Source organism: Pituophis catenifer, unplaced genomic scaffold (genome assembly GCF_029215685.1).
Source record: "Pituophis catenifer annectens isolate HBS135680 unplaced genomic scaffold, rPitCat1.0.hap2 SCAF_3, whole genome shotgun sequence".
NCBI classification, from domain to species: domain Eukaryota; kingdom Metazoa; phylum Chordata; class Lepidosauria; order Squamata; family Colubridae; genus Pituophis; species Pituophis catenifer.
Genome location: NW_027256883.1, coordinates 79,709,041 through 79,725,289, shown reverse-complemented (window position 1 = coordinate 79,725,289; position 16,249 = coordinate 79,709,041).

Sequence of the window (16,249 nt, the reverse complement as noted above, 5' to 3'; positions counted from 1 at the left end):
TTTTATTAGATTGTGAAATTTTAAATCCTCTAGATGTTTTCAGGATGTCCAGCCCTAGATAATGCCGTATATGTCCTAGATTTCTAAGTTTAAATTTTGTTTGCAACTGACCGATAATCTCTCTGGCCTCAGCGTCAGTTCTGGTAATTATGGCAATGTCGTCTGTAAAGATTAACAAGAATGAAACACATCCATCCTGTTCTTTTTTAAACAGACATTTATCTGCTACGCCCTAATAGAACCCAATGTTATGTAATTCCTGCACTATACATTGGTTCCACTCGTAACCTGATTGCCTTAAACCATATAGGCTTTTTTGTAGCCTCCAACACTCAGTGCTATCCTGTGTATCATAACCAGGAGGTTTCTTCATATATATTGTATGCCTCAACGGAGCGTTCAAGTAAGCTGTCTCGACATCTATATGAGTAATAGAGCATTTATTTCTAGCTGCCCAAACCAGCATCGTTCTCAAAGTGCTCGCTCGTAAACTTGGAGCAAAAACCTCATCATAGTCTCTATCTGTCTGTGAGAACCCTTGTGCAACAAGCCGAGCTTTATGGGTCACTACCCCATCTACACTTTTCTTTACCTTATAGACCCACCTACAGCCTATAAGTTTCTCATTTGGTGGTATTCTTACAACTTCATAGACACCAAGCCTCTTCAATGAATCAATTTCTCTTTGCCTCTTGCCAGGCTTTTTGCTCCTTTTCTGGATATAATTTTATATCATGATAACTGGATGGTTCGATATCTACTTGGCAAACCACTGTGGCTTTATAGCAATTTGGTGGATGCCGGTCCCTGGAAGATTGTCTAGGCATAACAGGACTAACATCAGGTATATTGGGTTTATCCTCCCCTAACCCTGATTCCTGTTCCTGTTCTTCAACCTTAATAGATGGTTTATCATCCATCTCAGATGAACTATCATCAGGAATATGGTCTACCCTAACATCCACATCTGTAAAACCATAGTCTGCTTTTTCTAACCTGTCCCAGCCTTCATGTTCTAGGAATTTAGCACTAGCGCTACACAAAACTTTTGTTGTTCCTTTTTCCCAGAACCTATAGGACCTATGGTTAGCCTCATAGCCAACAAATATCATTTTCTTTGCTCTCTGTTGGTCCTTCCTTCTCTGACTAACCGGTATATGCACCCAGGCTGGTGCACCAAAAGTATGTATATAACTTAAATCAGGCTTCCTCCCGTGCCATAAAGTAAAAGGAATTTTTCCTGTAAAGGAGTGCACCACATTATTTAAAATATGATTGGCACATAGTATTGCTTCTCCCCACAATTAATCAGGTAACTCAGTTGTTTCTTAAAGAAACAGATATATTGCCTGACCAACAAGTTAGGAGTAAGCTACAAGCTGAACCTAACAACCATCATATAAAAATCATTGAAAACTAAAATATCTGTAGCCAGTTGCTCTCTTGATTTCATCTTATATTCTACATGTTTCTATTCTAACCACTCTGGATAAGTTAGCCATTTTCTTTATCTATTGTTTCTTTGAAAACCATATAGTATTTCTTACATTTCTTGAGTTCCTAAAAATGAATTTTCCAGACTTCCTCATCCAGAATTGACAGATGGGCAGAGAAAAATGAAGATTCATTTTAAAGATGAAAGATCAGAGGAAGCTACAGAATTTCAGTAAGCTCTACCTGGTGGTGTGATAATTTTATGATTTGTGGCCACAAACTCTACATTAGAAAATAAAATTTGAAAGCTTTGTGATTGTTGACAGGTCTTAAGATTTGCAGCAATGACTTCAGTGGAACTGTCAGTTAAAAACTGATATATTGGATGTACAAATTTGCTGTTTGCTTCATGAAATTTAAATCAAGATTCCTCTAGTATTGACAAATGAAAGCTTCATCTCATATATCTAGTTGCTGTGATGTATTATTTCAGAACAAATATAGTAGATTCTGTATTTGAATATTTTCACTTTTAAAAGTGAAAATAGAGCAAGAAAATTCTGAAAATATTTTTTCCTAATTTTGAAGCTACAGATCTTTTATCTAGTAACCAGTGAAACATTTTCCCTACCATCAATTTTAAGTGGTATATTTCTCTTTGTTTGGAGCAACAGGTTATTAATTCTAATTTTTAGCTCTAAAATTATATCTAATTTTGTGATATAATATTTAGATTTAAATTAGAAAATCCTGGATTCCAGCCCCTATTTAGACAAGTTATTCAGCTTGATCTATAGGCGTTCTCAGCTTTACCTATCTTAATATTGCAATAATAAGTAAACCTAACACAATTACTTCTTTTCTATGTGGTTTATTGAAAAAAAAAAAACTTGTCTTAGTGGCTTGGCCTTGAATGGATATGAGCTTGCCAGAAACTGACACATTATTTAGGTGGTAGGGTGTGTGTGTGTGTGTGTGTGTGTGTGTGTGTGTGTGTGTTTTAAATGAGAACCATTTTACACTTCCTGACCCATTTAGGAATTAGTGCAGCATAAACTGATTGCAATTTAGAATACACACTTTCATTTGGGTCTTCTCAAATTATCCAAGCCTATAAGTATATTGGCCTATAAGTATATTAGTGCATGCTGTTCCTTCAGGTATAATTAAAGGTACTGGTCTTGTGTGTTAACTAGGATTGGGTGAATATGAATCAGAGGATAAGGTATCAATGACTCTTTAGTAATAAAATCTAAGACCCAGCACCTATGAGACAGATTTACAGGGATATAAAACAAACAAAGTTTGAGAGGTTCTCAGGAATGTATCCAATCCACATTAAATTATGGAGAGAGATGTTTTATAGGCTTAGCATCCTGAACTAGGGGAGTCTATAGTTATTCATTATGTTTTGGATAGGACTACTATTTTAGCTGTAACACATCTGAGGGATATCAGATTCAGAAAATCTTAACAAGGAAAGTTGTCTAAACAAGCATCAAAAGCAGTGGTCGGATTCAGCCAGTTTGCACCACTTCAGGAAAACCGGTTGTTAACTTTCTGAGCAGTTTGGCAAACTGGTTGTTGGAAGAAATCATTAGGGCAGAGAACCAGTTGTTAAATTGCTTGAATCCCACCACTGACCAATAGCAGGTTGTTCCATCATAAATTTGGGTATGTAAAATCAATAAAGTTGTGTCCCTGACTTATTTTTAAGTCACAGTTTTGAGTTTAAGTTGAGGAGTGGGGTAACTCCTCTTGTAGTGTCCTACGTTTTGAGAAAGAAACTAAGAAAAATTAAATGAATGAATAAAATAAGCGAAATCTCAAAGTATCTAAATCAGGGCTGTCAAACTCCTGGCCTGCGGGCCAGATGTATCATGCGCTGGCCATGCCCATGCCCGGTTTAGCGAAGGGGAAAAAAGTCCTGATACGTCATGTGACACCACCGTGAGGACGTGAGTTTGACACCCCTGATCTAGATGAAAAAAAGCCTGTGTCTGCTTAAAAGCTGGTTTGATATTCCTTTTTAGGTTCTGAAATCTCTGAAGGGGTTGTATTTTTTAAATTACACATATGACAGCAATACAAATAACATAACTGAGTGGAAATTAAAGAGTCACTTCTATTAGAACTGGCTGACAGAGACCAACAGAGCTCTCAGCTACTTGATGCTTCTTCTCTTACCATCCTATGACCACTGGAGAGCTTTTTAAGATGAATGACAATTAGTTTAGGATGTGCTGTGGGCGATGCTATGAATCATTGGGCATATGAAATGACAGGCATCTGCAACTCATCATCTCAGTTTTAGACCTACCATCTGTGTGATTTTCCTCAACGATTTCTGTCAACTTTATAATCAGCAGCAAGTTCCTGCCTTGGAAACTACCATATGAGAAAAGGATGCAATGAAAATGCAGCAGAGTTACAAATCTGGAGTGTAAATTTATAGGGTTCTGAATGTGATTATGTTTGTTCACGGGAGATTCAAGGTATATTTATTGGCCAAATTTTCAGATTATTCTAATTTATAAAGTAATTCTTCCTTCTTATTTGGTCATGGCCACATATATGGTTTTAACCCATGTAATTCAAAGATTAGGACAGCAATAGCAATAGCACTTAGACTTATACATCACTTCACAGTGCTTTATAGCCCTCTCTTCATGGTTTATAGAGTCAGCATATTGCCCCCAACAATCTAGGTTCACGTTTTATCGACCTCGGAAGGATGGAAGGCTAAGTCAACCCGAGCCTTGTGAGATTTGAACTGCCAAATTGCAGGCAGCTGGCAATCAATTTCAACCTGCCATCTATCGGTGAAACGTCTGAGGTGGCTCGAGAGTTCATGGCTTCCATGATGGCCATGGACCTTACTCAGTTAATTCATGACCCCACTCACACAGGGGGACACACTCTGGACTTAGTTTTTGTCTCTGGTCAGTGGTTGAGTGGTCTTGATATAGGGGATATAGCCATCGAACCCTTGTCATGGTCTGACCACTCACTCCTTCGATTGGACTTTCTAACCGCTGCACCCTGCCGCAGGGAGGCGGGACCGACCAGGTGGTTCCGCCCCAGGCACCTGATGGACCCTGATAGGTTCCAGATGGAGCTTGGGCCATTTCCTAAGACTCTGGCTAATGACTCGGCTGAAGACCTGGTGGCTGCCTGGGATAGTGCGGCTGCCGGGGCCTTGGACCATGTTGTGCCTTTGCGGCCTCTGACCCGGCACCGAACTCACCTAGCTCCTTGGTTCTCCGAGGAGCTTAGGGAGATGAAGCGCCGGAAAAGACGCCTGGAGAGTAGTTGGAGGACCAGCCGCTCCGAATCCGACAGAACACTGGTGAGGTCTCATATTAAGACCTACCTAGTGGCAATAAAAGCGGCGAAATCTAGCTATTTTGCCGCTCTTATCGCGTCATTAGATAATCGCCCGGCCGCCCTGTTTAGGGTGACCCGCTCCCTCCTCCATCTGGAAGTGCGGGATGATCCCTTGCAGGGCCAAGCTGAGGACTTTGTGCAGTATCTGTATGACAAAATCGCTCAGATTCGGGAAGAGCTGGCCTCTGACTGGGTATGTCCGGATGGATGACTGAGGCAGGTCTTGAGAGTGTTATCTGGGGGGAGTTCAATCCTGTAGCTCCCGAGGACATGGACAGGGTCCTGGGATGGCTGAACGCAACCACATGTTTATTGGACCCGTGCCCCTCCTGGTTGGTACTGGCTTCCCGGGAGGTGACACGAGGCTGGCTCCAGAAGATTGTTAACGCTTCTTTGAGTGAGGGGGTCCTTCCAGCTGCTTTGAAAGAAGCGGTTGTGAGGCCCCTCCTCAAGAAGCCCTCTCTGGATCCGGCTGTTTTGGCTAACTATCGTCCAGTCTCCAACCTTCGCTTTGTTGCGAAGGTTGTTGAGAGTGTGGTGGCACAACAGCTTCCCCGGTACCTGGATGAAGCTGTCTATCTAGACCCGCTCCAATCCGGCTTCCGGCCTGGGCACAGCATGGAAACGGCATTGGTCGCGTTGGTGGATGATCTCTGGAGGGCACGGGATAGGGGTTGCTCCTCTATCCTGGTCCTGTTAGACCTCTCAGCGGCTTTTGATACCATCGACCATGGTATCATGTTGCACCGGTTGGCGGGGTTGGGGGTGGGGGGCACCGTTTTGCGGTGATTCTCCTCCTACCTCTCTGACCGGTCGCAATCTGTGTTGACAGGGCGGCAGCGGTCGACCCCGAGGCACCTTGCTTGTGGGGTGCCACAAGGGTTGGTCCTCTCGCCCCTTCTGTTCAACATTTATGTAAAGCCGCTGGGTGAGATCATCTGTGGCTTCGGGGTGGAGTTCCATCAGTACGCTGATGACACCCAGCTGTACATCTCCACCCCAGGCCACCCCAACGATGCCCTTGAAGTGATGTCCCAGTGCCTGGAGGCCGTGTGGGCCTGGATGGGGAGAAAAAGGCTCCGACTCAACCCCTCCAAGACCGACTCAACCCCTCCGTGCGTCCTCCTGGACACACGGCTGTCTTTAGAAGATCATTTGACGGCCGTGGCCAGGGGGGCTTTTTATCAGGTCCGCCTGATACGCCAGCTACGCCCCTTTCTAGATCGGGACTCCCTACGCACAGTCACTCAGGCACTCGTCACTTCCCACCTGGACTACTGCAACGCTCTCTACATGGGGCTCCCCCTGGGGTGCACCCGGAGGCTCCAGCTGGTCCAGAACGCGGCCGCGCGGGGGATTATGGGGGCGACGAGGCACTCCCATGTAACACCTCTCCTGCGCGAGCTGCACTGGCTCCCAGTGGTCTTCCGGGTGCGCTTCAAGGTGTTGGTGACCACCTTTAAAGCACTCCATGGCTTAGGGCCGGGGTACTTACGAGACCGCCTTCTGCCACCAATAGCCTCCCACCGGCCAGTACGCTCGCACAGAGTGGGCCTCCTCAGGGTGCCATCCGCCAGACAATGTCGGCTGATGACTCCCAGGGGGAGAGCCTTCTCTGTGGCGGCGCCCACCCTCTGGAACAACCTCCCCCCAGAGATACGTACAATAACAGACCTCCGGATTTTTCGTCGGGCCCTGAAAACCCATTTATTTCAACTAGCTGGGCTGGCTTGAGTTAAATTTTAAATTGATTTTAAATTGGGTTGTTTTAATTTACGGCCAAAATATTTAATTATTTTAAATTGCTTTTAAATTTTGTATGTATTGTCTTTTACTTTGGCTGTTCACCGCCCTGAGTCCTATTTGGAGAAGGGCGGTATAGAAATAAGAACAAATAAATAAATAAATAATCAGCAGAAGTAGCCTGCAGTCTGCACTCTAACCACTGAACCACCGCGGCTCTTAAAATAGACCTAATAATGCAAAGCTATCTAGGGCAGGTAGCATTGCTCCAATGTTTGCCAACATTCCAGTAGGATACATCACATCAATTGTTTTATTCTTTCTTTCATTTACATTATTTATAATGGCAAAGAATGCAAGTTATACTAGGACATTATTTCCTCAGTTAAACTATATCAAAGGAAATCCAGAGACTTTTTATTTCACATTGTAATTTTTAAGAAAAACATTTCACTTGAATCAAAATTTAGAGAAAATGAGGACACTTCTCCTAAAATAATCCTGAAGGAAAAGAATCTCAATGGCATGAGAGGAATCTCTGAGAAACATTTTTTATTTACCGATATTTGTTTATTTAATAACTTTGTATGCAACCCAACTCCCAATAACTCTGTGTGGATCACAAATAAAAGCATAATGAAATAAAACAAGCTCATCCTCACAAAAGATTTCTACATCCTTAGACAATCCAGCCTATTGTTGCATATCAAGCAACAGAACAGGTAGACATAGTAGAAGACGGCTGGAAGAATACCCATCCACTCACCCCCCTTCTTGTCATCACTCACCCTAGTAGAATTTATTGTACATCTTATTCTGAGAAGTGCATCTGCAAATGACCTGCGATAAAACAGCTGTGCTGAGCAGTTTAAACCACTATGTGTGGAGTTACCACTGTAATTTAAATTTCTCCAGAGAGCACTTTACTGCAGGATGTTTGCTAGCAAGCAAAAGGAATTTTCTGCAGTAAATTATGTAATAAATGATGTAAGTGTCCCTGTGAAGGCAGGCCACTGAGATGTTAATTAAAGTGCCACAATAGTGGAATCTTTTGAATGCCACGTCAACATATATCTCAAAGACTCTGCTTCTGAGACAGTGCTTATGATAGACTGTGTCTTGACCTTTGAATGAGAATCAAAAGAAGCAACTGATATGGAACCTGATAAACTTGGAGCTTCTGAAATAGCAAAGTTGCCATGTATTAATTTGTATACAGAATTTCAGCAAAATGGAAATAAACTGCACTGTAAATTGAAATATAAAACCCTCCCATCGCATACTGTGCAGAGGCTACCATATGAGGACAAAGCATACATTGCAAAGATCGCTTGGAGGTGAGAGATACTTCTAATGTAATCTAGTGGATCCCCTGTATGGATCGCCCTTGTGATTATGTAGGACAGATGGGGAGGAGCTAACCACCAGATTGCAAGAAAATAAGATAGCAGTCAATTGAGGAGACTTAAACTCATTGGTAGCCTCACATTCCAATGAACAAGGACACACATTCAATTTTACAGCTACTAAGATTGTTGACGATGCAGGTACAAAGATAGCCAGAGAAATAATTGAAGCCTGGGAAATGGGCCCTTGTCAGTCTATAGGAGTGCTCATTTACCAGTAGCTTAACAGGTACTTAGGAACCGAGGACTTGGCAGCACAAGGAAACAACAGCCAATCACCAGCCATCAATGCACCAATCAATCAATAGGAAGGAAGCACATAAATACTACTCACAGAATAGTCCAAAGAGAAATATTCTAGTAGAGTGAAGATCCCTGAAGATAGGTTTCAGCAGAAGTCCAAAAGCTCAAAAGAGTAAACCTCTATAGCATCGTTTTGAGGGTAGGAGTTGAAACAGTTTATGTCTGGGATGCGAGGGGTCTGTAAATATTTTCACAGCCCTCTTTTTGACTCGTGCAGTATACAGTATGTAGGAAAGACTGAGCAAAAATTAAATCTATATTAAAGCCTCTGGGGCTTCACAACATTTGGTTAATATAGTTCAGGAAGAGGATTTGCCGTAGGGATCAAAGGATAATGACAAAGGACAATGGCAGTTAGAAGGAAAGGATGCAATTAAAAGAAGTTATGTAGAAAGAGAACTGTATGTCTGGTGTAAAAAAGAGAGAGAGTAAGAGAGTGAGAGAAAATGTTTACAATGAATTCAATTTCCACAGTAGTCATTTAAAGATAATATTAAAAAAAATTGAAAATGTGATTTTTTGCTTTTCATGAGGCAAGTATAAAAATTGTGCCCTCATAGTAATTGGGTTTGATTTACATGAACTGAGATTAGCCTGTATGTCTGGCTTTATAACTTTCCAATATTAAGAGGACTAGTATATGATTTCTGACTGTGTGTCATTCCATAAATGCAAAACTATAAATAATGTTCATCAAGCACCAGTAAAAAAAAAAAAAATTATGGGAGAACAGGAAATCTTCAAAAATAGCAAACAAAAATTAAACAAGGTAGCATGAATAGTTGGAGGTAGGAATGTAATCAATATTTAAAGCCTTAACACAGTGGTGGATTGCCCCCAGTTCAGACCGGTTCACAAGAACCGGTAGTAAAACTGCCAGGAAGCTCCGCCCACTGACCTGGATATCATCAAAGTAGATCTGTGCAGCGCAGAAGCTTCTGCGCAGGCATAGAAGAGCGTGTGTGTGCACACGGGCACAATGCAAACCAGTAGTAAAGATAAGTAGAACTCACCCCTGCCTTAATATCTTCCTAAATTTAGGAAACTATGAACTTAACCCTATGATAAGCATGGAAAATCAAAGAGTAAGTGAAAGTTTTTGATATGATGATTTTTTGGTTACTTTGTATTCTTCCAGACTAGACACCATATTTCAAAAATGAGACTGACAGATCTCAGTTAAAACATGTTTGGTTAATACACTTTACAATCCCACTTTTACAACTCCATAAAAGAAATACTACCGGTATGTTGCCCTGTACATTTTTTTTCAAGTTTTCAGTAAATTTTACCCAGTGTCAAAAGAAGAAAAACCCTAATACAGCCTTAAAAGCAATTGTATCATCAAATTGCCTTTTTTTAAAAACTCAAACTACAGTGTCCTTTTATATATTATACATAAACAAATCAAAATTATTAACATCACATTAATTCTTCATCACTGACATTTTATTTCTGTACCGTTGGGCAAGGAGTGGGCGGGGAGGGTTAGATATGTTAACGTTGTCGTATAATCATTTCCCTGATTAAGTAAGGCAAGAATGCTGTCTTATTTATTACCGCCATTAGTGTCTTAACTGCAATAGGAAAAAAATGGAGAAAGAGAATATAGATTTGCAGTACAATACAATTTTGTCCAACTTCATGATGTATCCTTCATATATTCATGTCACAAGCAAGAGATACATATTGCTGTCACTAAACATAAGTGAAGCTGAACAAATGGGTTTTAAACTTTGACTGGAAAATATAGTCACTCTGCTGCTCCTGATATCTTATGGAAGGACATTGCAAAGACAAGCAGGAACTACTTATGTAGAATTAAACCTGGTTTCTTAAACTGTTGTTTGGAGTTGTAAGAATCAGAGCATTTGTTTTCTCTCTGGAGTTAGTATGGCTAAACATTGCTCTGGACCAGCTACATGTATTTATTTTGGTATTTCATTATATATGCATAATAATAGACTAGAATAGAATTCTTTATTGGCCAAGTGTGATTGGACACACAAGGAATTTGTCTTGGTGCATACGCTCTCAGTGTACATAAAAGAAAAGATACATTTGTCAAGAATCATAAGGTACAACACTTAATGATAGTCATAGGGAACAAATAAGTAATCAAATCATATTAGGAAACAGTCAATATAAATTGTAAGAATACCAGCAACATGGTTACAGTCATACAGTCATAAGTGGGAGGAGATGGGTGATAGGAATGATGACAAGATTAACAGTAGTGCAGACTTAGTAAATAGTTTGACAGTGTTGAGGGAATTATTTGTTTAGCAGAGTGATGGCGTTTGGGAAAAAACTGTTCTTGTGTCTAGTTGTTCTGGTGTGCAGTGCTCTATAGTAACAATAAGAGTATCAACAATATAATGCAGTAATAATACAATGGATAAATATACCTTCATGTTCAGGTAGGCTTTGTCTTACAACAATAATTGGAACCAGTTGTTAGGCAGTTGTTAAGTAACTTGTACCTGATTTTACAACCTTAATGACTGTTACGTGAATCACTGCTATTAAATGAATCATGCAGTTGTTAAGTGAATTTGCTTCTCCCCATTGATTTTGACTCATTGGAATCCAGTTGGGAACATAGTAAATAGGATCACATGATCCCAGGATGTTGCAATCATCATAAATATATGCCAGTTGCCAAGAGCCTAAATTTTGATTACATGACCATGGGAATGTTATAATGGTTATTAAATGTGAGGACCAGTTGTAACTCACATTTTTTTAGTGCCTTTGTAACTTTGAACAGTTGCTAAATGATTGTAAGTCAAGGATTACCTGTTGATCCCATTTAACCTGTCCAAAGGGCTTCCTGAAATTCCATGTATTAGCAAAGGCCTGAAAAATTGGGACCTTTCCACTTTCAGGATAGAATACTGCAAAGGAGAAGAATTGTCAGTGAGGATCCCTACAGATATAGATGTTGTAACCTAGGCTTACTGAGTCATTAAAACACACGAGCAGTCCCAAAAACCTTTTTTATTGCAACAGCTGTGAATTACTTTCATTCACAGCTGAGTCCCAATTAATTGCAAAAAGTCCTTCAGAAGAAGTCCTTCAGGATAATCACCAACCTTTATCTCCCTTGATATGCTGCCAAAGACCTACTTGGCAAAGCCACACAGAATGCAGAATCACACACAGATGCCAACTGGGAACAGAATTAACAATGTTGCTTTCCTGCAAAGGGCCCACGTGCCTTTGCTCCTCTTTTAAGCCTTATAGGAGGGGCCAATCATCTCTAGGCCTTACTCCTGAGTCGTCCCTTTTGTGTTAACTGTTCTTGCCTTTTGGCAGCTCTGCGCATGCGCGTGCTAGGAACAGGTTCCTCCTGTTCCCTTGCCTCTCTGATGTCCGACTCTGGAGGCTCCGGAGTCAGCGCATAACTCCCAGATGGCCCTGGCTATATCTCTGCCTCCAATGCAGAGCCCTCATCCGAACCTTCCCCAGACTCCAGGACTGGCCCACGTTCCTCCCCAACCTTCTCACTGTCCAACTCCATTGTCAGCTCTGCAGGCTGCAGAGAAAGAAACACATGTATCATATTACTTTGATATGGCCCAAGGGCTACTCAATAAAGTAAACTCATATATCATAATAGACTACTGATTATAGAGAAGTGGCACCAATTATAGAGAAGATGAGACAAGGCCGACTTCGCTGGAAGGGACATGTCCAGAGAGCAGCACCTTCTACTGTAGCCAAGACGGCCTACTAACTAGAATTCAATGGCTGACGACTTCGCGGGCATCCAAATCAGAGATGGCAAGACACCATCAACAAAGTTATGCAAGCCGTGGGCCTGCGCCCTGAAGACGCAGCTGACAGTGCAAAGTGGCATTCAATGATCTGAAAAGCGGACCCTGCACTTGTGGGAATACGCTAGGAAGAAGAAGTAGAAGATATAACATAATAGACTAGGGGTACTTCTGTGCCATTATTAGATGTTGAACTGTTTCATTCAGGAATGTGAGCTGTGAATTCTCACCGCAGTGTCACTAACTATCCTGATTATCTAGATTTGCAGTTAGAGGCAGAGCTCTCTTTCTGCTATTGTCTGTCCAAGAGCTGATTACAATATGATCAAGGTGCTAGCAAGAAAGCTATTTGGCTTTCATTTCCAAATGAATGAAAGCTAAAGATAATATAATAACAATGTATTATAGGAAACAATGTTAGGCATTATAATGAAGGTATTATAACATCAGTGATTGAGACATTTATATAATACAGCAGTGTTCAAGTACATAAAAAGAAGCTAGAGGAAAGCTGATCAAGAATTAGTCTCCATGACTCAGAAAGCAGGAGCAGAATAAATACAGGTAGTCCTCGATTTACAACAGTTCGCTTAGTGACTGTTGGACATTACAGCGGCACTGAAAAATGTGACTTATGACCATTTCTCACACTTATGACTGTTGCAGCATCCCCATGGTCACTTATGATTTATATTCAGATGCTTGACAACTGACTCACATTTATGATGGTGGCAGTGTGTCCCGGGGTCATGTGATCCCGTTTTGCGACCTTCTGACAAGCAAAGTCAAAGGGGAAGCCAGATTCTCTCAACAACCGGGTTACTAATTTAACAACTGCAGCGATTCACTTAACAAACGTGGCAAAGAAAAATCGTAAAATGAGGTAAAACTCACTCAACCAATTTCTCACTTAGCAACAGGAATTGTGGGCTCAATTGTGATCGTAAGTTGAGGACTTCCTCTAGATGTTGTTTTCAGCTGCTAGATTGAATTGAAACATAAGGAAAAACTTCCTTTCAGTAAGATCTGTCTAACATTGAAACTGTTTATAGGGGCTTATTGTGGGTTTTTCTCTCCCTGGACCATTTTTTGTTTTGGAGGAGTCCCCACTCATAAATGGATTAATTGGTATTCTTGCAGGTTGATCCATGTGCTCCTTTCCAGCTCTACAGTTCTATGATTCTAAGATTCTGTTCCCCCTTTTTTTCTTCTCTTGGAAATGCACACAAAGCAGCCAATAATATTATGACAAAGTACTAAAAAAAATAAAGAAGAACACAATAAAAAAGTTATAATAACTATATAGCTTTAAATGATATAGCTAATAAAATAGCTACACCAAGATTGATACAGAAATGTGAAATAACACAAAACAAACATAAGAACAGTGGTGAAATCCATTTTTTTTTTACTACCGGTTCTGTGGCTTGGTGGGCGTGGTGTGGCTTGGTGGGCATGGCAGGGGAAGGATACTGCAAAATTCTCCATTCCCTCCCCACTCCCAGGGAAGGATACTGCAAAATCCCCATTCCCTCTCTACTCCTGGGGGAAGGATATTGTAAAATGGACGTTGCTTACCTGAACGTCCCTTCTAAGTGCGCTCCTGGAGAATCCAAAAGCGAGGGTTATTCATCAGTTCAGTAGTCAGTTCTGAGTGTATGTGTCTTTAAATTTTGTGGCCACGCCTCCTTCTGTACGTCAGAGGGTCAGTTTTTGTTCATGAAGAAATTAGTTCAAGGAGACGTGAGAGGTCCACTTCCAGCAGCCTGACTGGGCAGGTTGGATTCTCCAGCAGCGCGCTTAGAAGGGACGTTCAGGTAAGCAACATCCATTCTCCAGTGTGCTGCTTGGAGAATCCAAAAGCGAGGGATATGCCCAAGCAAGTTGAAATTAGGGTGGGATGGAAGGCTGCACCTGCATGACCGGAGCAGAACACACAGATTGCCGACACACAGAACCCGCCGGCCAAAGGAGGCGTCAGCCAAGGCAAATGAATCAACTTTGTAGTGGCAGATGAACGTAGTCAGTGACGTCCAAGTTGCTGCCTTGCAGATATCCGCAATGGTGGCCTGAGTCACCCAGGCGGCTGTGGTGAAAGCACTTCGTGTAGAATGCAGTAAAATCCTGCCAGGGACTGGTTTTTTTTGAAGGGTGTATGCCTTGGATATGCAGGCCTTCAGCCATCTCCTGATGGTGGACGAGGAGATCTTCCGTCCCATTGTCGCGGGCAGAAAGGAGACAAACAGTGCATCTGACTTACGGAAATGGCTAGTCCTCCGAATATACCTGCACAAGGCCCTGTGGACATCTAAGGTGTACCATTGGGCCTCTCACGGATGCCTCAGGTCCGGGCAGAAGTCCGGAAGGACCAACTCCTGCTGACGGTGGTAGAGGGAGTTGACCTTCGGCAGAAAAGACAAGTCCAGTCGAAGAACCACCCAGTTAGGGTAGAACGTGCAGAGGTCTTCTCGTATGAATAAGGCCGCCAGTTTGGAAACGCGGCGGGCTGAGGTAATTGCGACCAAGAAGGCAGTCTTTAAGGTGAGAAACCGAAGGCTGATGGAACCTAACGGCTCAAAGGGAGGCTGTGTAAGTACTTGGAGGACCAACGACAAGTCCCAGGTCGGGTATCGGTGTACGGTCGGGGATCTCAGGTTCGCCGCACCCCGGAGAAAACCTCGGATCCTCGCGTCGTGCGAGAGAGGCAAGTCATTTTTGGTGGAAAGGATAGTGGACAAGGCTGCCACTTGTCGATGGAGCGTGTTCAGCACAAGTCCCTTGTTCAGACCGTCTTGAAGGAAATCTATCACCTCAGCGATAAATGCGGATGTAGGGTCCATGTGGCCCCTGGAGCACCAATTGCAGAACAAAGACCAGGTGGTGTTATAGATGCGACACGTGGAGGGACGCCGGGATGCCTGGATAGTAGAGATCGCCTTCCCTGAGATGTTGTCCCTTCTCAGAAGGATCCACTCAAGCACGAGGCGGTCAGCTGCAACCATTGAGGATCTGGATGCTGTACGACCCCCTGGCTGAGAGATATCCTGTCGTCCAGAATGCACCATGGAGGAGCGACTGACAGATTCAGCAGATCCGCGTACCAGGCCCTCCGTGGCCAGTGAGGAGTGACTAGTAGAACTTCCGCCTTCTCGTGCAGGATCTTGCAGACGAGACGCGGAATGAGTGGAATCGGAGGGAAGGCGTATAGCAACCCCGGAGGCCAGGGAACTGCGAGTGCGTTGATTTCCTTTGCATGCGGACAAGGGTGGCGAGCGAAGAACCGAGGGAGCTGTGCATTGTCCTGTCGAGCGAACAGGTCTACGACTGGAAGCCCGAAGCGATGGGACAACTCGCGGAAGATTACTGGGTGGAGATGCCACTCTGAGTTGTCTATTTGTGTTTTGCTCAGCCAATCCGTGGTTAAGTTTGTCGTTCCGGAGATGTGTTGAGCTCGTAGGGAGAGGAGATGACACTCTGCCCAAGACAGCAGTCGGGATGCCTCGTCCATCAACGGTTTCAAGCAAGTTCCTCCCTCGTGGTTCACGTGTGCCATTGCCGTCATATTGTCCGTCCGGACTAATATGTGATGACCCTCCACTGATGGTTGAAAGTGGAGGAGAGCGAGGTGGACTGCATGGAGTTCGAGCCAGTTGATCTCGTTCTGGCAATCCAATGGCAACCAACTGCCCTGGGCGACTTGGGACTGCATGTGAGCGCCCAATCCGGTCAGGCTGGCATCTGTCATTATCAGAAGACAATGCGGCTGCAAGAAGGCGCAGCCTTTCGTCAGAGCCGACAAGGTCCATTAGCGAAGAGACCCGCAAACCTCTGCCGGGAGAGATATTCAAGCCATGGAATTGCTGCGGCGGGAGCGCTGGTTACGGGAGCATGAACCATTGAAGCTCTCGACCATGAAAACGCGCCCACAGGACAATGGAAATGCATGAAATCATCTTCCTGAGAATATGAGACAGTAGTAGGAGAGGGACGGACTGGAGCGAGATGATCTGTCGAATCAACGCCCGGATGCTGACGCATCGATCTGGGGACAGAAAAACCAGTCCCGTGTTGGAATCTATGTTGGAGCCCAGGTGTAAGATCCTGGTAATGGGGTACAAGTGGCTCTTTGGCAGGTTCAAGGAGAAGCCGTGTTGCTGAAGACAGTGGCAAATCGTGGCCAGGTCCCGTGTGGCATGG